General features: G+C 41.3%; 1 pseudogene across 1 annotated transcript in view; it reads left to right on the top strand.

Annotated features, from left to right (window-relative positions):
* Positions 1–21,155, top strand: part of LOC309601985 (integrin alpha-2-like) — a 48,037-nt pseudogene that overhangs the window by 5,884 nt on the left and 20,998 nt on the right. Inside the window, exons 4-17 of the transcript in view lie at positions 277–425; positions 1,542–1,692; positions 2,121–2,286; positions 3,574–3,650; positions 5,150–5,284; positions 7,230–7,375; positions 8,095–8,238; positions 13,746–13,949; positions 14,756–14,892; positions 16,364–16,503; positions 17,586–17,737; positions 19,332–19,442; positions 20,038–20,120; positions 20,932–21,016. The product of the transcript in view is annotated as an integrin alpha-2-like (transcript). The remainder of the gene's footprint in view (positions 1–276; positions 426–1,541; positions 1,693–2,120; positions 2,287–3,573; positions 3,651–5,149; positions 5,285–7,229; positions 7,376–8,094; positions 8,239–13,745; positions 13,950–14,755; positions 14,893–16,363; positions 16,504–17,585; positions 17,738–19,331; positions 19,443–20,037; positions 20,121–20,931; positions 21,017–21,155) is intronic.

Here is a 21,155-nt window from a genome sequence, read left to right as displayed (position 1 = left end):
AGAAGTAACCAAGCAAACATTCAATGCCTACTATTTCAGATTGTTTGCATTAACATATTGTAGTCCATAATAAATGACATAAGATGCAAGAGCATTTAGCTTTCTTTGCTTTTCAAATGTGTTAATATTAATTGGTTTTATATGTGTTGAAAGAAAATGATAACCCCATATGCATCTGCAGATCTTTTACTCCAGCCTCACAAATAATTAAGCATCATGATTCTATGTGACTGATTATAATGTGTGATAATCTAACATAATTTCTTTATTGCATAGGTGGGTTTAGTTCAGTATGCTAATGATCCCCGTGTAGTGTTCAACTTGAATACATATCAAACAAAGGATGAGGTTGTTAAAGCAATGGAGGGAACATATCAGAAGGGAGGATATCTGACTAATACTTTCAAAGCCATTGACAATGCAAGGTAAAACATGATGATTACTGTGCTACTATTGTAACTTATCTTACAAGGTGACAAGCACATCCTGAATTTCATTCCCACTGGAAATGCAAGTGCTTGGAGCCTCTGAGGAGGTTCCCAGCACCAGACAGAATCCATCAGGTACATTTACAGTGCCCTGTGCAGAACAGTACAGGGATATGTAAACTAGACTTTCTGAAAAACAAGTCCTTAACCTTTGGGTTAAACTCTACACTAAAGTACTTCTGGTAAACAACAGAATTGTTTGGGCTGTCTCAGATGTCTAAACATGACAGTGCATCCAATACCATGGACAAGCTTTTAGGAAAGATACAAAATCACTGAAAGAAGTAAAATTTATCCAGGGATTCAGTGGGACCAATAACACTCATGTTTGCAGGTCAGGCCTTGATTGACTGCAGAGAAAATAAAATCTCTTGTCTGGTGTCAGTTTGTCACTGTAGCACCAGCAGCATGAAAAATAGGAAAAACTTAAAATGATATACCATGACTCTGACTTACATGTACAAACCAGGTCTGTTCCTCAATAGGAAGATACTATTTTGCAATTGAATCAAGGACAGGACTCTAGGCCAAAATACATGCTGAATCAAATGGCCTTGAAAATCTTATTTAGAGCCAGTCTCAGCCTTCAGTGGAGTCCAAATTTGCAGTAGTATTGAGGAACCTAATGTTAATGCTCTTTCCCTTTTGTTTGAACTTGGTGGAGCCAATTCCCGGCTACTCTGGTGTTACAAAACATTAAAAAGGGTTTTTTTTGTCAGAACTGTTATTTAGAAACATTTGTACAAAAAAATTTTGTTTTCCCTGGAATGTACATTTCTATCAGAAATACCATCCAGTCCTACTTGTGGTTTTTTTTTTTCTACTTCCTTGATTACATTTCTGATGGTTCTTCTTTGAGCAGTGCTTTGAGAAAAAGCTATTATTAGGAGCATAATTAAAAATTCTTATTGCAGACTTAATTTACAAATAAAAAAGTAAAGTATTACAGATGCACCTTGTTCTATGTTGGTCATGGATATATTCATTACAATATGTATACAGAATTCCATCCATTATAAATTGACATCTGATAAATCCAATATTTTATAACAGACAGTATGCCTTCTCACCTGAATTGGGAGGACGCCCAACAGCCACAAAAGTAATGGTTGTTGTGACAGATGGTGAATCACACGATGGCTCCGACTTGAAAATAGTGATAGGTAAATGCAATGAAAACAATATAACCAGATTTGGCATTGCTGTAGGTAATACTATAATTGTATATATTATTGCAATTTTTGAAAGATCATTTTGTTGTGTATGCATGGAAGTGCATGTTCTATATATAAGCTATGTATAATGCATGCATTGTTACACTGGTGAGACTGAAACTAAGTGAAATTAATCTTCATGAAGTAGTGAAATATTGGTGGTCTTTAACTGGCTGAAAAAGCAAAACCAATATTACCTAAGCAACTTCAGTGGTTGTTTTCTTTGCCTTGGTTTATGTCTTTCCTATCTGAATGGTCCCTTGTATAGGAATATAGTCTAATAAGCAATTCAGTAATATGAATGAAAGTAATTTTATTTTTTTGTTATATGTAGAATATTTACTCAAATAATACAGAAGGAAATGGAGTAACACCATGGTTTCCTCGCTCTTCTTATTTTGTTCTTTTTTTCCCCAAGGTTTTGGGATACTTAATCAGGCATGAACTTGATAATAAAAACTTAATTAAAGAAATAAAAGGAATTGCTAGTCATCCATCAGACAAGTATTTCTTTAATGTGTCATCTGAGGCTGCACTAATGGAAGAAGCAGGAACACATGGAGAGCACATTTTTAGCACAGAAGATAAAATTCGCAATGTCTCTGAAAAATTAGATCAGATTCTCCTAGCTGAGGAGCTGAGGATTTTATTTAGCTTCACCTTAGTTTAGTACTGTGAAAATGAGGGGCAGCTGGAGCTGTTTGTTGCCCCCCCAGGAGGGCTCTGGTTTGCACAGGTGTTCCCCCAGCTATCCCACCCCTAATGAGCCTGAGCTTCAAGTTGGTTTCTGCAGATTTGTGGGAAATGTTCCCCAGTTGCTGAAAGTTTCAGTCAGGTCCTGGGCTTCAGGCATCCACCAAGGGTTTGTCCATATATGTCTAAATGTATTTGGAGCTATTACCACTGGAGGAGTAAAGGTATCTTTATGCTTGTCAGATTCACTTGTGTTTCTCTGTTAATGGTAAGCAAGTGTAAAGATAAAAAGCAAATCAGAAGACTAGGTTACTGATTACAGAACTGAAAAGCTACAGTAATGCAATCTGTGAGGCATCTACCAAGCTCCATCCCTAGCATCACCCACAGTCTTCTGTGTACTGTTTGGACAAAGTTGCTGTAGAGGTGACTCAGAGGCACTTCATTCCCCCAAAAGCCAGCTTTTTAAAGTCAAATTTAGACCTTGCTTGGGAGATTTGTGACCTGCCCTCGGCCCTCCCAAAGGAGCTTTTCATGGCTGCAGCCTTACCGTGCTCAGGATGAAATCTTCCCCTTTTCTTTCACCTCTGTCTATTCTTTACCAGGCCTGTGCTGCTAATCAAATCGAGGGGATCAGTTGAGCTCCCCCTTCTTGGGTTTTGCTGAGTATTCCTGTTGAATTCGCATTACTCAAGTCCCATCCATCTAGCTTAGGAAATATTCCTGCGCATCACATTTACAACAGTTTTTATAAGTCATATATTATGATAAACATTCATTTGAAAGTTGTGAATATAGAGTTATTAAAGCTTCTAATTTCAGTGTACTATTAGTGCTTCCTAGGGCACATAAAAACAGATTAGCCACAGGAACAACACTGTGCAGACTGATCCAAGCCATCTATCATCATCTTTTGCCTCTTTTGGAAGACACTCCATAGTATCATGGCTCCATGCAGCCATCTTATCAATTTGCCATTAAATCCTCAAAATATTCTACCGTTTATCAGCTTGAGAGTTGATTTCCATTGTTTGTAAATGTTGGAAATGCTTTAGTGGAATTGGTGAGTTTGGAAAAAATTACATACAGTCCCTATATAGCTACACTCAGAGGCAGCAGGATTGGATCTCCTGTGTGGTTCTATAGGGTTGACCATATGTGAATATTTTTTTTACCAGGTACAGATCAAGATGATGATACATTCCAAATGGAAATGTCACAGGTGGGCTTCAGTGCACATTACTCACAGAAAAGGTATGTGAATTTAATTATTTAATGATATAAGTAGATGTAATTATGTAGACATGAATGCTTAGAAGTACAACAAAATAAGACTAGTAAAACACAATGACCAATTTTAAGATTTTTTTTTTACAAGCAGGAGAATGTCAAATTATACCCTTTTTTTTTTAACTTGAATACCACAAAAATTACTTCTAATAGATGGTGTATATCCTGAAAAGTAAAAAATATACATTAATATGTGAAGTTGAGTAATAGTTCCTTTCATGTAATGGTTTTGAGATTAGTTAATCCAATGATTTCAGTGATTTCTGAGTTCACCTAGCATAAAAAATACAGTTGCTCCAAGTTAACATTTTGCAGCTGAATAACTCAGAAGAATTGAAACAATATTGTAAAGCTGACATATTTCTAGGCAGTGACCAAGATGTAAATAAATAAAGTCTGAAAATAATTCGTCTAATATTTGTAAAGTTAATAATATTTCTTTAAAGCATATTTAAATTAGAAATTAGAGACAATAATAAATCAGATATATTTTTCATGCTAATCAATTTTAAGATTATCTTGACCAAATAGGTCCTCTTTGTAAAATTCAAGTGTGGTTCAAGCAGCTTTCAACTGAAAATACAGGAAGGTTGTCTCTTTCTCATAGCCCTTCATCTGAATGAAAAAAAATCTTTAAAAAGTCCTCCATATTTGCACAAATTGAACTTTTAATTTATCTAGCACTTGATGCTAGGAAATGGCAAAAATTAAGAAAAATTTGAGTTTTTCTTCAGGAAAATTACACATACTATTTTTATTGCAGTTTTCGATATCAGTACCTCAGTTCAGTAATGAAAGAATTTCAATAATGTGAATAATTTAAACTATGTTTGTTTTCTGTGTACAAGTCTAAGATTAAGTATTTATGTATAAGCCATATTAATTTGGATTTTAGATTTAACTGTCCTCTCAAGGACATCTTACAATACACCTAAAGAATGAAATTTTGACAGTCTTTGGAGGATCATGAGTGCATAAAAGCATGGCAAGTCCAACCCCAGGGTGGACAGGCTTAGGAAATTATCACAGTGTTTCATAGAATCAGAGAATGGTTTGGGTTGGAAGGGACCTTAAAGGTCATCTGGTTCCAACCCCCTGCCATGGGCAGGGACACCTTCCACCAGAGCAGGTTGCTCAGAGCCCCGTCCAACCTGGCCTTGAACACTTCCAGGGAGGGGGCATTTACAAATAAACCCATTTTATCTTGAGTTGCAGGGCCCTGGGAGCTAAAGCAGTCACTTATCTTCTTGCAACAGAAGGGTGATAATCCCACTTAACAGGGCAGTAAAATCTAGCATGTAAGTGGTAACCATAAGCAGCTCCAGTCAACTGCTTTCAGTCATTAGAATGTTGATCACTGCCTTAAAACACAGTGATGTAGGAAATTATGTATAGTAACTTCAGCTTCACCCATGCTTTTTCTGAAATAGGTAGTTCTAAAATGTTGATTTTTATTTTTTAAAGGATGTTCTGCTGCTGGGTGCTGTTGGGGCTTATGACTAGAGTGGAACAGTAGTTCAGGAGTCTTCAGAGTTACCACCTTTCCAAGCCATGTGTTTGAAAAAATTCTACAGGACAGAAATCATAGTTTGTATCTAGGTAAGGGGCTGAAATACAAATCTGGAAATGTATCAAACCTTTATTATGATATTAAAGAACTTGGAAAATTCTGCTCTAGCCAGACAGCCAGACTCCTGTTAAGAAGTGATTTGAGAATAAGAAAAGAATTTTGCATCCAAAAAGATTTTATTTACTGGTCAATAATTCATTGAATGAAATCTTTATTGTGTTTTTAAAATTCTACTCATATCAATGTGGTAAGCTGAAAAAAAAAATCAGGCTCTGTCATCAGAGACATAAGAAGTCATGGGATTTGAAAAAGCTGCGTAGTGTATCATACAGATTGTTCTGGGTACCTTCTATTTTAACATTTGTATGTACTTCCCCAATTACATGTGGATGAGAAGTTGATTGACTTGCTATCGTTTCATCTGTGCTCTCTCTTTTCTTGGCCTTTTCCAGTTCAGTTGATAGTTTTAGGAATATTGCTGCAGTTTAACAGAGGTCTTATTTATAAGGCCCATATATTTTCTGATGCATGATTTTGTGACCCAATAAAGCCAGGCAGTTTGTCTTCTCAGTACATTGAAATGTTTTCTGCAAACCTACAACATGCCTGCTCTGGCAATTCATTCCTGAAGAATACAACTGCATTAAGCAACTATGGCTTTCTTATCCTTGAAGTTATTTAATGAGATGAGTTATTTTTCCCACTAATATGTAATCTTTTCCCTATGGCTTAGCAGTACTTGTATCCAACACAATGAAAAAACCTAAACTAAACCTTATGAGCAGTAGCTCTTTTGCATGTCTGAGCTCTTCAGATTTTCTATTCTTTCCTTTTCTAGAATAATTCCGAAAAGGTCAGGTCACTTTCTTTCAGCACTTCTCCACTAGGCACTCTCTAGAGTATTGGCCTAAATCTTTTTGGAGCAAACAATTTTGTCACCTTTTCTTACTCCTCATTGACACTGTTGCTTTCCCCTCATTTCCATTCCACCTCCTTCTTTCCCCCACTAAGAGCTCTCCATACTAGTGGGGAGCCCAAGCTAAAGGGCTGGTAGCACAGTACAGCTTACTAGTTTGGCCCCTGTTCTGCATTGCACCCTCTCACTTCAAATGGCTGTGTGATCTATTAATTAGGAATGTGTAGCCTTAACCTGCAGAATAAAATCTTGTTTTGTTGTTGCTTTTGAACTTCTGGTCTCTAGTGATGTTTTCTCCCTAGAAAAACATAGTGACTGCACACAAATCTGGATTAGACTTGTATATGTAATGATCAAGGCATAATCCTTTTAGACTGTGCTCTTCACTTTGTACTGCAGCTTGCTAAAGACCTGCATGTTCTGCCCAGTCACTGGGATTTTGTTATTCAGTTTAATTACAAATTTGCTGTAATTAAACCATAGAAATGTAAAATATGTCGTAATGCTAGCTTTATAGTGCTAATACATGTTTAAAATATTTGCAGGTATTAAAAGATGTTTCCTGAAAGCAAATAACGTTAGAATAATGGGAATGAGGATTAAAATGTTCAAAGTTGTTCAATCAATCTAAGCCCTTCAGCTGACAAGCTATTAATGTAGCCTGTTGTATTCAGCCAAAGCACTGGGCTGTGGTTTGGTGAGCTGTGGGGAAAATGCACTACAAGCTTTGCAGAAGCTAGGTGTTCCTCCCCGATTTGAGGCTGGCCCAAATGTTGATTTCATGTTTATCTTTATTTCTTCATTCCAAGGATACTCTTTGCACTCTTTTTTCTATCTATCATCTATCTCCTTCACAAGCATGACATTTTTGTGGTCTGTGTTTTACTGAATAGGCTAGACTATTGATCTGTGTCATTGTTCTCTCCAAAAGACTATTGCAAGTTCGATGTGACAACTCATGCCAGGTTGACTCATCCTCTGTGCCTTTACAGAAAACCAACTGACAACTTGTAGTTAATGGTCTCTCACATGTGTTAAATGTTGGCTTCTCTCCCCAGGTTATTCTGTTGCTGTTCTCTTAACTCAGAGCTCCATCTATTTTGTTGCTGGCGCACCAAGATCCAACTACACTGGCAGAGTAGTGATTTATGGTGTTGATAACCATGGTAATATCGCAATTGTGCAGTCCCAGAGAGGCGAGCAGGCAAGTATATTTTGGTCATAAATGCAGATTTTGCAGGCATCTGTTTTTATTGGCACAGTAGTAAATTGCAATGCATTTGTTTTGAAAATTCCTGTCTTGCATTTAGAATCCCACTTGCACTTTTCTCTGCCACTAGACTATTTCAATGAGGTTAACTGCAACTCAAACGGTATTTTAGGAAGCCATTCAATTAGTGGTAAAAGATAATCTACAAAGCCACTTAATGTATCATGCTGTCAACACTTCTAATTGGGAGAGACTCAGTGAGCTCCACTCTGCCTGCAAAGTTATGAAGATGATATCAAAAGAGATTTGAAGCTCATTCTCTTTTTCTCCATTTGGGAAAGAGCAGAAAGTTTAGAGGGCTTTGGTTTGGCTTGTTTGTAAGACAAATCTGAGAGTAAATCAGAGATTGGGTAGTTTCATGTGCACAGTTTAACATAAAAAAATATACCTCCCACAGCTTATTCTCTGTTTGCATTCTTATTGTTGAGTGGTAAAACCATAACAGTAGCTACTGGGCAGAAACAGCAGACACATAATAAGGATATGATTCTTCAAACACCGGAGTATGCCATATAGTAATTTCCTTCCAACGGGCAATTTCATTCATTAATATTGGACTATTTCTGGGTGTAAGAGTTTTCTGAGTCAGGTGCTAAAACATTATGCTTTACAAAATCTACATACAAACACAACTCACTCGCTACTGATGTCAGATTGGCTTCTACTTTGGCAGTGTGGTGTGTTCAGTGGATGTTAACAGGGATTCTGTGACAGATGTGCTCCTTGTGGGTGCACCAATGTTTATGAATGACCTGAAGAAAGAAGAAGGGAGAGTATACATGTTTACCATCACAAAGGTAAGAATGGCACTGTAGCAAAGCTGGAATTGGCTTTCTGCCTCCCCATCCATGATAAGTGGTGATATTTTCACTTGCAGCTGGAGGGATTTGCTGTTGTTCCCTGGACTACAATTTTACCAAGGAAAAAGCAGTCCAAACTGCAATAGTACTTAATGGTAATGTCTGTTCTGTTAAATCAGAGAGTGATAAGAAGCACGATCCCTGGCCCCATGGCCAACTGGTGCAGACTTGCTCAAGCCAGCATTGCTTCAGGCTAGCTTCTTTCAAAGCAGACTGGCCACATGCATGCTAAAAAGCCTTTGGCCCTCGATCTCTTCAGAGCCCCTAAGTCACTAGTGTATATTTTTCAAAGTGTTTGAAATACTGTGAGTGGCATTTTTGTAACGAGAAACAGAGCATGTGCTTTGCCCAGGGTGTGGCATAAGCACAGGGGTAAATGGTGTCAAGCCTGCCTGGTTTAGAGAACTGCAGATGGAGCCCTGCCCAGTGTGATCTTGCCCATTCTGCTTTTCAGGAGCAGCTGCAAACTTTCCCCAGAACCGCTTGTGCATGTAATCTGGGAATAAGCCAGCTGGAACAGACCACAATGGAGCCAATAAGCAAGTTAATAGCTTAGCTGATGCTCTAGGTGGCTCCCTGGTCCTGGTTTTAGGCACTGTACACAAATATAACACAAGGTTGACCATTTACTCAGAGGTAACAGTCACCGACCTGCTCCTCCACCTGGATGCTCACAAGTCCATGGGGCCAGACGGGATCCACCCGAGGATACTGAGGGAGCTGGCAGAGGAGCTGGCCAAGCCACTCTCCATCATTTATCAGCAGTCCTGGTCAACCGGGGAGGTCCCAGATGACTGGAAGCTAGCAAATGTGACGCCCCTCTACAAGAAGGGTCGGAAGGAGGATCCGGGGAACTACAGGCCTGTCAGCCTGACCTCGGTGCCGGGAAAGGTCATGGAGCAGATCATCTTGAGTGCCATTATGCGGCACATGCGGGACAACCGGGGGATCGGGCCCAGCCAGCATGGGTTTATGAAAGGGAGGTCCTGCTTCACTAACCTGGTCTCCTTCTGTGACAAGGTGACCCGCTTGGTGGATGAGGGGAAGGCTGTGGATGTTGTCTACCTGGACTTTAGTAAGGCCTTTGACACTGTCTCCCACAGCATTCTCCTGGAGAAGCTGGCTGCTCACGGCTTGGATAAGTGCACTCTGCGCTGGGTTAAAAACTGGCTGGACGGCCGAGCCCAGAGAGGGGTGGTGAATGGAGTCAAATCCAGTTGGCGGCCGGTCACCAGTGGTGTTCCTCAGGGCTCAGGGTTGGGGCCGGTCCTGTTCAACATCTTCATTGATGATCTGGATGAGGGGATCGAGGGCACCCTCAGTCAGTTTGCAGACGACACCAAGTTGGGTGGAAGGGTCGATCTGCTGGAGGGTAGGAAGGCCCTACAGAGGGATCTGGCCAGGCTGGATTGATGGGCCCAGGCCAACTGTATGAGATTCAACAAGGCTCAGTGCCAGGTCCTGCACTTATTGCAAACAATTAATTAGCAAAAGCCTCGAGCTAAGTTTTTCAGAGAAAGCATAGAATCATAGAATCGTTAAGGTTGGAAAAGACCCTTAAGATCATCGAGTCCAACCGTTAACCTATCACTGCCAAGTCCATCACTAAACTATGTCCTCAAGCACCATGTCTACCCGTCTTTTCAATACCTCCAGGGATGAAGACTCAACCCCTGCCCTGGGCAGCCTGTGCCAGGGCCTGACTGCCCTTTCGGTGAAGAAGTTTTTCCTAATATCCAACCCAAACCTCCCCTGGCGCAGCTTGAGGCCGTTTCCTCTCATCCTATTGCTTGTTCCTTGGGAGAAGAGACCGATCCCCACCTCGCTACAACCTCCTTTCAGGCAGTTGTAGAGAGCAATAAGGTCTCCCCTCAGCCTCCTCTTCTCCAGGCTAAACAACCCCAGCTCCCTCAGCCGCTCCTCATAAGACTTGTGCTCTAGACCCTTCACCAGCTTCATTGCCCTGCTCTGGCCACGCTCCAGCACCTCGATGTCCTTCTTGGAGTGAGGGGCCCAGCACTGAGCACAGCATTTGAGGGGCGGCCTCACCAGTGCCGAGTACAGGGGCACCATCCCCTCCCTGGTCCTGCTGGCAGCACTATTCCTGATACAAGCCAGGATGCCATTGGCCCTCTTGGCCACCTGGGCACACTGCTGGCTCATGTTCAGCTGGCTGTCGACCAGCACCCCCAGGCCCTTTCCCGCCGGGCAGCTCCCAGCCGCTCCTCCCCACGCCTGCAGCGTTGCCTGGGGTTGTTGTGCCCCAAGTGCAGGACCCAGCCCTGAGCCTTGTTGAACCTCATACAGTTGGCCCCAGCCCAACGATCCAGCCTGGCCAGGGCCCTCTGCAGGGCCTTCCTGCCCTCCAGCAGATCGACCCTTCCACCCAACTTGGTGTCATCTGCAAACTTACTGAGGGTGCCCTCGATCCCCTCATCCAGATCATCAGTGAAGATATTGAACAGGACCGGCCCCAACACTGAGCCCTGGGGAACACCACTGGTGACCAGCCGCCAACTGGATTTGACCCCATTCACCACCACTCTCTGGGCTCGGCCGTCCAGCCAGTTTTTAACCCAGCGCAGAGTGCACTTATCCAAGCCGTGAGCAGCCAGCTTCTCCAGGAGAATGCTGTGGGAGACAGTGTCAAAGGCCTTACTAAAGTCCAGGTAGACAACATCCACAGCCTTCCCCTCATCCACCAAGCGGGTCACCTAGTCACAGAAGGAGATCAGGTTAGTGAAGCAGGACCTCCCTTTCATAAACCCATGCTGGCTGGGCCCGATCCCCCGGTTGTCCCGCACGTGCCGGGTAATGGCACTCAAGATGATCTGCTCCATGACCTTTCCCGGCACCGAGGTCAGGCTGACAGGCCTGTAGTTCCCCGGATCCTCCTTCCGACCCTTCTTGTGGAGGGGCGTCACATTTGCTAGCTTCCAGTCATCTGGGACCTCCCCGGTTGACCAGGACTGCTGATAAATGATGGAGAGTGGCTTGGCCAGCTCCTCTGCCAGCTCCCTCAGTATCCTCGGGTGGATCCCGTCTGGCCCCATGGACTTGTGAGCATCCAGGTGGAGGAGCAGGTCGGTGACTGCCACCTCTTTGACAACTGGGACTTCATTCTGCATCCTATCTCCATCTCCCAGCTCAGGGGCCTGAAAACCCCGAGGATGACCAGTCTGACTATTAAAGACTGAGGCAAAGGAGGCATTAAGTACCTCAGCCTTCTCCTCATCCTTCGTGGCAAAGTTTCCCTCTGCATCCAACAAAGGAGGGAGATTCTCCCTGGCCCTCCTTTTGTCGCTGATATATTTGTAAAAACATTTTTTGTTATCTTTAACGGTGGTGGCCAGTTTAAGTTCTAGCTGGGCCTTTGCCCTTCTTATTTTCTCCCTGCGTAACCTCACAACATCCTTGTAGTCCCCCTGAGTCACCTGCCCCTTCTTCAAAAGGCGGTAGGCTCTCCTTTTTTTCCCCTGAGTCCCAGCCAAAGCTCTCTGTTCAGCCAGGCTGGTCTTCTCCCCCGCCTGCTCGACTTACGGCACATGGGGACGGCCTGCTCCTGCGCCTTTGAGATTTCCTTCTTGAATAACATCCAGCCTTCCTGGACTCCTTTGCCCTTCAGGACTGCCTCCCGAGGGACTCTGTCAACCAGACTCCTAAACAAGCCAAAGTCTGCCCTCCTAAAGTTCAGGGTAGCGGTCTTGCTGACCCCCTTCCTTACTTCTCCAAGAATCGAAAACTCTGTCATGTCATGGTCACTGAGCCCAAGACAGCCTCCGACCACCACATCGCCCACCAGGCCCTCTCTGTTCGTAAACAGCAGGTCCAGCGGGGCACCTCCCCTGGTTGGCTCCCTTACCGGCTGCGTCAGGAAGTTATCTATCATCTCCCCCACGCTCCAGGAACCTCCGAGACTGCTTCCTCTCTGCTGTGTTGTATTTCCAGCTGATATCTGGTAAGTTGAAGTCTCCCATGAGAACAAGGGCTGGGGATTGTAAGACTTCTCCCAACTTATTGTAGAATACTTCATCTTTTTGACGAAGATTTGATTTTAGCAAATCTGTTCAACACCTAACAGTATTACCAAAACAGTCCTAATAAATGCTCTTCTGCCAGTTTTCTGCATTGTTTTGTAGGCTTTCACACTGGATGGTTGCTATTACTCATGTTGTCATCTTTGTCAGCAAAACCATCTTATTTGTCTGATGCTTGACTGAATGTGTTTTTTATTCAGACCTGTGGTAGGTATTTTCAGAATATCTGTATTAAGAGTCCTGAAGCCTCTGGCACTTTTGAACAGCCTCACAATTGATCGTGGATGTCTGGATATGCAAAGTAAATTAATATCTGCTATCCATCAGAGAAAACAGAACATAGCCTTTTTACTAGGTAAATTGCAATCAATCAAATAGAGAGGAAGGACCATCCTCTTCAACAGCAGCTCATAGTCAGATCATCCTGCAGCAACAGGAAACTGTACCCTAAGGCAATTTCCAGGTAGATGGAGGTGCTGGAAGTGGTATTGCTGGCAACTGACATTGGTCTTTGTGACTGTGGAATTAGAAACAAAATATGGAAGAAAAGAAAAATGGAAGGATTTTTTTTTATGTTTTGAAAAATGAATAAATTGTAAGACTATCCTTACAACTTTTAGACTTTGTCAAATGTTAAGTTTAAAATTATTTAAAGTTAAATAATATATTAAGAATAATAAGAGAATGATTTTTATTTTTTTTAAAAGAACCTGGATTTGTGCAACTTGTCTATGTTGTGCAAATTATACTTTTCTAGTAATTTTTAATAAATAACTTGGCTGGTATTTCTAAAATTTTAAGCACAGTGTGATAACTGAGGTTAAAGATGAGAATGATATTTGCCAGAGAGTTGAAGTTAAGCTAGTGTAAATGTGATTATTATAATTATATATTATAAAGATCTCCAATCTTTCTTTCTTCATTGGCACTGGAGAGGTCAGGAGTTTAGCATTTAGACACATGTTTCTTTCATTAGTTTAGTTAGGAAATTGCATTTCTGTTTCAAAGAATTATGTCCAGTTACATAATTTCCATTCCCTCTGCATAAAAACTGGCAATTCAAAACTGGAAACTGTATTTTTCAATGTATTGTGAAACTTTCAGAACAGTCAGATGAGGACAGTGAGAGCATTTAAGCTTCATACATATGGTTATATTTGCTGTTAGTGCTTTGCATAGCATGCTTTAATTTTGCTATGTAATGCTTGCCAAGAGACTGAGACATAATGCAAACTAAATGGGCAATACAATGGGGAAGGAATTCAGGGTTGAACAGTCCAAGGGGAATGTATTGGAAAACAAAACCAAAAAACAATGCACATAGATACTGCTCCTGTGTCTAATCTGATGCAATGATAGTTGTGGTTTTGCTTTTGCTTTTTTTTTTTTTCTTTCCTTTTTTTAAAGGGTATTTTGGATCAACAAGAACTCTTAGAAGGTCCACAGGGGTCAGAAAACACTTGCTTTGGATCAGCGGTCACAATGCTTGCAGACATTGATTTGGATGACTTTAATGATGTTGTAATAGGTGCACCACTGGAAAACCAAAACTCTGGAGCAATTTAGATTTACAATAAATTTCAAAAGACTATAATTACCAAATATTCTCAGGTAAATAACTTTGTTGCATAATGTTGTACTCAGTGCCTTTAGATCTGCTAGAGGAAAACAGAAGGATTTTCTATCTATTTATTGGCTACTGTTTAATCCTCTTAAAGGAGTAATGTTATTCTCATGGCTTATTTCAAGTTTTGTGCCTCTCCTTACTTCAGCTGTCAGCATGCCCTGGATGATGTTGTGGTGCTTATAGCTGAAGTGCACAGAGGAAAAGGACTTGGAGGATGCTCTATCTGAGCCTCTTATAATTTTTGGTGCCTGTATATGAAGTCAGCTGATTTCCTATACATTTTTTGACACCCATAATTCAGGTTCTTAGGGCTGATATGCAACAGTGAAGATTGGATAAATCCCAGCTCTGTAAATTATAAATATATAGTATTAAAGGAAAATACTTTCAAGGGTCTTTGTGTATCCCATATGCCAATATAATGGTAATGTTAATGTCAGTTTCCACGCAGACTTTCTGGTTGCAGAAAGTATTTGTTAGAAGTCCTGTTAAGCTTCCTATTCTTTGAGTTGCTTAATGTGAGATGGAAAAAGTTTCCAGTAAGTACTAGCTGGCATACAGCAGTCAGTTAATTGATGTACTCCCAAGACAGAAAAATCTAGTCCATTGTATGCTCCAACAGGGGAGGAAAAAGTGCTTAAAAGCATCTGAGAAAACATCCACAAAAGCATTTTGTTTGAACAATGCATTGTGTATACAGAGAATATCAGTGAAAATCCATTGCTTAGGCTGGTATCTACAGACTTAAGCACCCTTGTGGCAAACTCAGTAATCAAAATCTCTTTCCCAGAAAATTTTAGGATCAGATTCTGCTTTTGGACAACAGCTCCAATTCTTTGGAAGATCAGTAGATGGCCATAGAGACTTAGATGATGATGATATTACTGACGTATCAGTTGGTGCTGATGAAAATGTGGTTCTGCTATGATTGGTAAACTCTTTTAGAAAGGAAGCACTTAATGATTCAGATGCAAGTTGAGCATTTAGTTTATTAAACAGCAAAACAAACAACCCAAAAAGCTCTTTCATTCTATGTGTTCAGAGCCTTCATCGCTGCTGTCGTAGCTAGCTGAAAAACAGCATTAGACTAAACCTCTCTTAAGTATGTATCGTCAAACCATCGAAAGCCAAGCCAGCCTGGGGGGGGCAGAGCCAGGGCGCGCGGGGGGGGGGGGGAAGCCGGTGGCGGAGGCTGCTGGGAGGGACCCGGGCAGGGACGGGGAGGGCCAGGAGACACCCCTGCCCACCGCCACTGTGCAGGCGCGTGGTTCAGAGGGAAGGGGCAGCAGCAGGGAGTGGGGCTTGCTTGAGAGTATTTGTAACAGTAGGTTGCACTCCAATCGCCGCAGTATAATTTTGATAGCTGAGCCTGAGACAGATGAAACCACTTCCCATACAACCTGCATGACCTTTACTAGCTGGTAGGCTGATCTGGAGGAGAGACTTATCCTGCATAGTAAGGACAGAGAGCAGTGAAAGAGAGTTGGCACCTATTTCTGGCAGGAAACCCATCTTTTCTGGCATGTGGCCTTTGCCAGAGCAATCTGAGTGCTTTCACAAAACAAAGAAGAAATGCTTCACAAGAACCCAAATCTTGTGCCTCCCTAAGTACTGTGTATTTTCCATTATTTCCTTGAGGAGCTAAATTAAAAAGTAGTTTGCTTTCCTGTCGCCTGTCTTCTCACCTGAGGCTCCTCATTGTAACAAGAAAAACATCACTGAATTGCTACTTGTTTCATAATAAAACAAGATTATTAAAAGTGAATGGTCAGTTTGGACCTTTGACCCACAATAGAACTGCTGCTGGTGCTGATGGGAGTTACATTAAAGAAAATTATGCTCCTTGGAGTACCAGCATTTATTTAGATTTGATTAACGAAGATGCTCATTTTTCTTTCACTCTGTCATTTGGTCTGATTAATGAGTTTCACTTTTTATTAAAGTGTTTGTTTTTACATAAAGGGTTTCTTTAAAACTGTTCTTCAAAATCTTGATTAATTACATGAAAGTTGTTTTTCTGAAAAATAAGAGTATTAATTAAAATGAAGAATTACCCTTCTTTGCCTTCCCAGAGGAGCTCAGTAACTTCCCTAAAGGAGCAGAAGCAGCTTACTTATTGGGAAAACAGGACAAGGGCTTCATTCTCTGTTATCTTAAGGGAAGGATTAGAGCATTAATTTGACACGATAAATTATTTATTGTCATTACTGAAAGTTACTGTATCAACAAATTCAGTTACATGCAAAGAAAAATAATTTTACCAATGCCATAAAAATGTTTGCATTGAGAAGCAAAAAAAAACCCCCACAATTATGTTTACAGATAGTAATAGAAAACAGCTTCTAAGTTACCCAGTGCTCTTGAAAATCACACATAACCTTTTAAAAATATTTTTCAGGTCACAGAACATTGCAAATGTGTCCATAATTGCCTCATTTAAACCTGAGAAAATCAGTCTGCTGAACATGAACACAGAAATAACTGTCAAAATATGTTTTCAGGCTACATCTAGACCTGCTAAGATAAATAATCAAGTGGGTAAGAGTATTTCAATGGCTTGTTTTATATTAGTTTCTTCAAAAGTCCATTATTCAAATGAGTAGTAGAAATTCTAAAGAAATATTGGATTGAATATCAAGAAAGGCAATATCAGTATAAAACTTAAGTGCTTGAGAAAGTGGTTTTAAAACCTGCTTTCATCACTGGCTCCATAATCTTTGAAAAGTGAGGAATTAACAATATAAAGGAGAGCTGTATCCTCACTGTTCAACAAACCCCAGAAAATGTCATTAGTGAGAAGCTGATTTTTTTCAACCTTTGTTCTCCAAGTTCTGTGGTTTTCCTTCAGCTGATATCGCTCAGATATGGCAAGAGACTTTAGGAAGGGTAACTGGGTATCTCTGGAGGATGCTACTTGTGAGGACAGAGGCTTTGTGAGCTGCTGTTTTCAACAGCAGACTGGAGACTTTTCTCTCTTCAGAAAAAAAATCTATAGGCTCAGTGCAGATGTCAGTGGGAAGAAGCTCTTCATTTCAGAGGACAGGAGGGCACCAAATATTTCTGAGACCAGCACTGAAGCTATTTAAATGTACATGTCATGGATAACACCAGTTGGACTACTTCAGTGCTATGTATAGTACCTTTAGGAACTCATGTTAGCTATAAAATAATGGTGAACTTCCACGGTGTATTAGTTGTAACACGAAGAGAAGACAACAGAAATTATTATGTGATTGAAGAGAAGATGCAGGTTCTTTATAGTCTCCTCAGAGTTCAGGGATATGGTTGCAAGGCCCCTTTATCTAGTGTAATCCTGGCCCTGCTGACTGGCTTCTTGCCTGAGCTGCAGGCTCAGACATCTGCAGTGGAGACTGGATTGTTTGCCATTTAATGTACTCTCTGTGGATGAGAACTTACATCAGGATTTAAACCTGTTTGACTGCTTTGGAAAACATGAGAAAATTTTATCATTTTGAGACTGCTCTGTGTTTAGCAAGCTATGAAAAAAGTAAAATATTTAGTGTGGTTTGGAAAGCCTTATCATTCTGTAATGTTGAGCATAGTAATGAAATCATGGGCAGTCAGACTCAGCAAAAAATGTACTGTTATTCTTCTCGTAGCTATAAAGTACAATGCAACATTGGATGCAGATCTTCGGTCCTCTAGAGTGACTTCTAGAGGATTGTTCAAAGAAAATAATGAAAGATACATGTAGAGGGATCTTGTGGTATGTCATGAGGAGAGTTGAGTTCATGATGTCTTCAGTGTACGGGTAAGTGCAATTGCAAGCAGTTATGTGACAAAAATTATCAGAGGAAGACATTGATGAATTTTACATCTATAAGATGAATTTCATGCATGGTGTAATCAATGATTTACATTTTTCAAATCCCCCACGACTGGAAAATACTGAGTAAGATTCTGATTTCAAAGACACTAATAACTGTCTTATTCAGCACAGCTTTTTAGGACAGAAGAGGCCACTCTTAATTATGTACTTCAGCTCTGACATAACACAGAGCTCATAGTCCATAGTTTCAATAGATTTTAATTTCCCTCTGAGTAGTTTCTCCTGTAAGAACTAAGACTTATGTGGCAAATGTTTTATCTCAAACTAACATTTCAGGCAGACTTCTGGTGCATGCTAGCCCTAGGTATACACAAGTTGTGTTGGAAAAAATAAAAATAAAGTCTCCATCTTTCTCTAGAACCAAAGACCGAACACAGCCCTGAGAGCTGCCATATGCCCCCTGCATGATGCTAGGTCAGGTAGTTAGTAAGTCAGAGAATCATAGAATCATAGAATGTCCTGAGTTGGAAGGGACCCACAAGGATCATCGAGTCCAACTCCTGTCCCTGCATAGGACAACCCCAAAAATCATACCATATGTCTGAGGGCGTTGTCCAAGTGCTTCTTGAATGTTGTCAGGCTTGGCGCCATGACTACCTCCCAGGGAAGCCTGTTCCAGTGCTCCACCACCCTCTGGGTGAAGAACCTTTTCCTAATGTCCAGCCTAAACCTCCCCTGGCATATCTTCCTGCCGTTCCCTCGGGTCCTATCATTGGTCGCCAGGGAGAAGAGATCAGCGCCTGCCCCTCCTCTTCCCCTTGTGAGGAAGCTGTAGACTGTGATGAGGTCTCCCCTCAGTCTCCTCTTCTCCAGGCTGGACAGACCAAGTGACTTCAGCCGCTCCTCATACGGCTTCCCCTCTAAACCCTTCACCATCTTCGTGGCTCTCCTCTGAACACTCTCTAGTAGCTTCGTATCCTATTTGTACTGTGGCGCCCAAAACTGCACACAGTACTCAAGAGGACTTTGATTCCTGCTTTGCTTTGCAATGCAAATATCTTTGACTTGTTGATCACATTTAGTGCCATTGTGGAGTCATGAGCTATAGGGCTAGAAGAGTATCCATCCAGTACTAAGAAACAGCAGACACATGAGGTATATTGTGTTTTAGTGTTGCTTAGGTCCAGCTGCTCTCTGTGATGGTGAGGCAGAGTGGAATAGGAATTTGTAGCTAGGTGAGAAAAAAAGTCACCTGCTGGTGGCTTTTGAGGACCAGCTTCTGCAGCTGCAGAGAATCTGCATGTTCCTTAGCCCTAGAAGTGACTGTGATGAATAGTCTCCAGGAATCCTAGGAAAAGGAGTTTTATCATGGAAATGGTGGTAAAAGCTGTTTAGCAAGAGGAGCCCACACTAGGCAATCTCACAAAATTATTTCAGTAAAGAAATGAAGCTTTGCATTGTTACTACTTGTTTAAAGCAAGTATGATTTTACTACGCATTATCAATTTACAATAGAATTACCAATTTTACCCTATTTGCTGTGCTGGCAGCTATCATCTGAGCATGTGTTTTACAGGAACCTTCTGATGCAGTGAATTCCATTTGTTTGCGCATTGACATTGGCCTTGAAAATCCTGGCTCCAGCCCTGTCCTTGATATATATTCTCCTGCATCTGTGGCCTATATTGTAAGTATACAGACTTACTATTGTAAAACACCTGGCTATATACACATGCATAGCATGTGGCCCCTGCAAACACAGAAGAGGTACGTGCAGGTGAAAACTCGTGTTTTCACGAGTCACTGGGCTGAAAGCAGGCACCGGGGGGGGTGTCACCTGGTTCCTTTTATACCTTTGTCTGTATTGCATGGGCTTGCTCTCATACACATACAAACACGCACTAGCCACCATGGCATAACAAGCATGTTGGTTGAGCCATGTCACTGTTCATGTGAACTTCTAGTTGATGGCAAAGATGAAGTAATTTAGGTTAGTTTAGCCTACAATAGAAGAGTAAATAAAAGAGAGATGGATCCCCTTAGATCATATTTGTTGTGGGTTAACAATACCCTGCCTGTACCATTCTTATGAATCAGTTGACATGTAGTAATGTTACTCAGCGTTAACTTGTTCACATGTCAGAGTTTTTAATGCCCTTTGGAGGGATTTTCTTATCTGCAAAACAAGAAAATGCTTCCCCTCAAAGGTGTTTAACACTACTGTCTGTAGATAATTTTAAAATTGAGCACTGTCATTCAGGAAATGTTTTTGGTTTTCATAGATTCCTTTTATTAAAGATTGTGGTGAAGATGAACTTTGTATCTGTGATCTTGTTCTGAATGTTCAGCAGAAGGCAGATGACGGGTAAGTGGAATTGTTGGGGTCGGGTGTTAGTTTTCATCAGTTTGTAGGCTCTGCATGAATTTCTAGATAAGAATGTCTTTCTAGTTCAACTTCTTAGAAAAAGCGGGGGAGGGGGAGCAATAGCACTTCTGTCCAGTTATTTAACTAATCAAGGAAAAAGAGGTATAATAGGAACACAGATATAGAAGTAGGACTCTTGTCAGCTTAGACAAACCCAAGTTTTCGAACCTTAGGGATGAGGACGTGGTGAGCATTCAGAAGAATCATGCCTGGCTGGCTGCCGATGGGAAAGGGAGTGTGCTGGGAGAGCAACAATGGCTGCAGCAGCCGTCTAGGTCCCTCCCTTGGGGAGCAGTGAGGATCCTGCAGCAGGCTGTGCCACTGGGAAGCAGAGGTCAGCTGTTCAGGCAGCACATATTCCAAGTCCATATGCAGATATACACATGCATGTAGAGTACACAGAGAGACAGGGCTGCCTTTTCCTGGAGCTGCCATCCCAGTCCGCCACCTGTTCTCTGGCACCTTCCCACCAGCGTAGAGCCCTTGAGAATTCAGCAAAAAGTGACTCTGACATTACATAATCAAGGTCTTGCACTTTAAGAAGACACTAATTCCATTTGGTTTTAAGAAACACCATCACAAAGTTTTTCATGTCAAAGGGTTTAGAAACCAATGGTTTTAAGAGCGTAGAATGTAGGAAATGTCTTGCTGTGCTTGTTGTTTGTTGTGGGCTAGAGGCAACATTTTCATGATCCACAGCTGTTCTAGTACCTCTGTTTACAACAATGGACTTCTTTTTATTTTCCAACAGCAAACAGCAGTTTGTTGTCAGCAGCAAAACCAGAAGAATAATGTTCAATGTGAAATTGAGAAATAAAAAGGAAAATGCATATAGGGTTATATGACTGCAAAAGTTCTGTAAAAATGCTGTAAAAATGCATATAAGGGTGACCTTATTGCAGCCTTTCAGTACTTAAAGGGGGCTTATAAGAAAGATGGGGACAGACTTTTTAGCAGGGCCTGTAGCGATAGGAC

The sequence above is a fragment of the Platalea leucorodia genome, assembly GCF_965183815.1.
Source record: "Platalea leucorodia genome assembly, chromosome: W".
NCBI classification, from domain to species: Eukaryota; Metazoa; Chordata; class Aves; order Pelecaniformes; family Threskiornithidae; genus Platalea; species Platalea leucorodia.
Note: the sequence above shows the minus strand (reverse complement) of the source record. Positions and strands in the feature narration are given on the sequence as shown.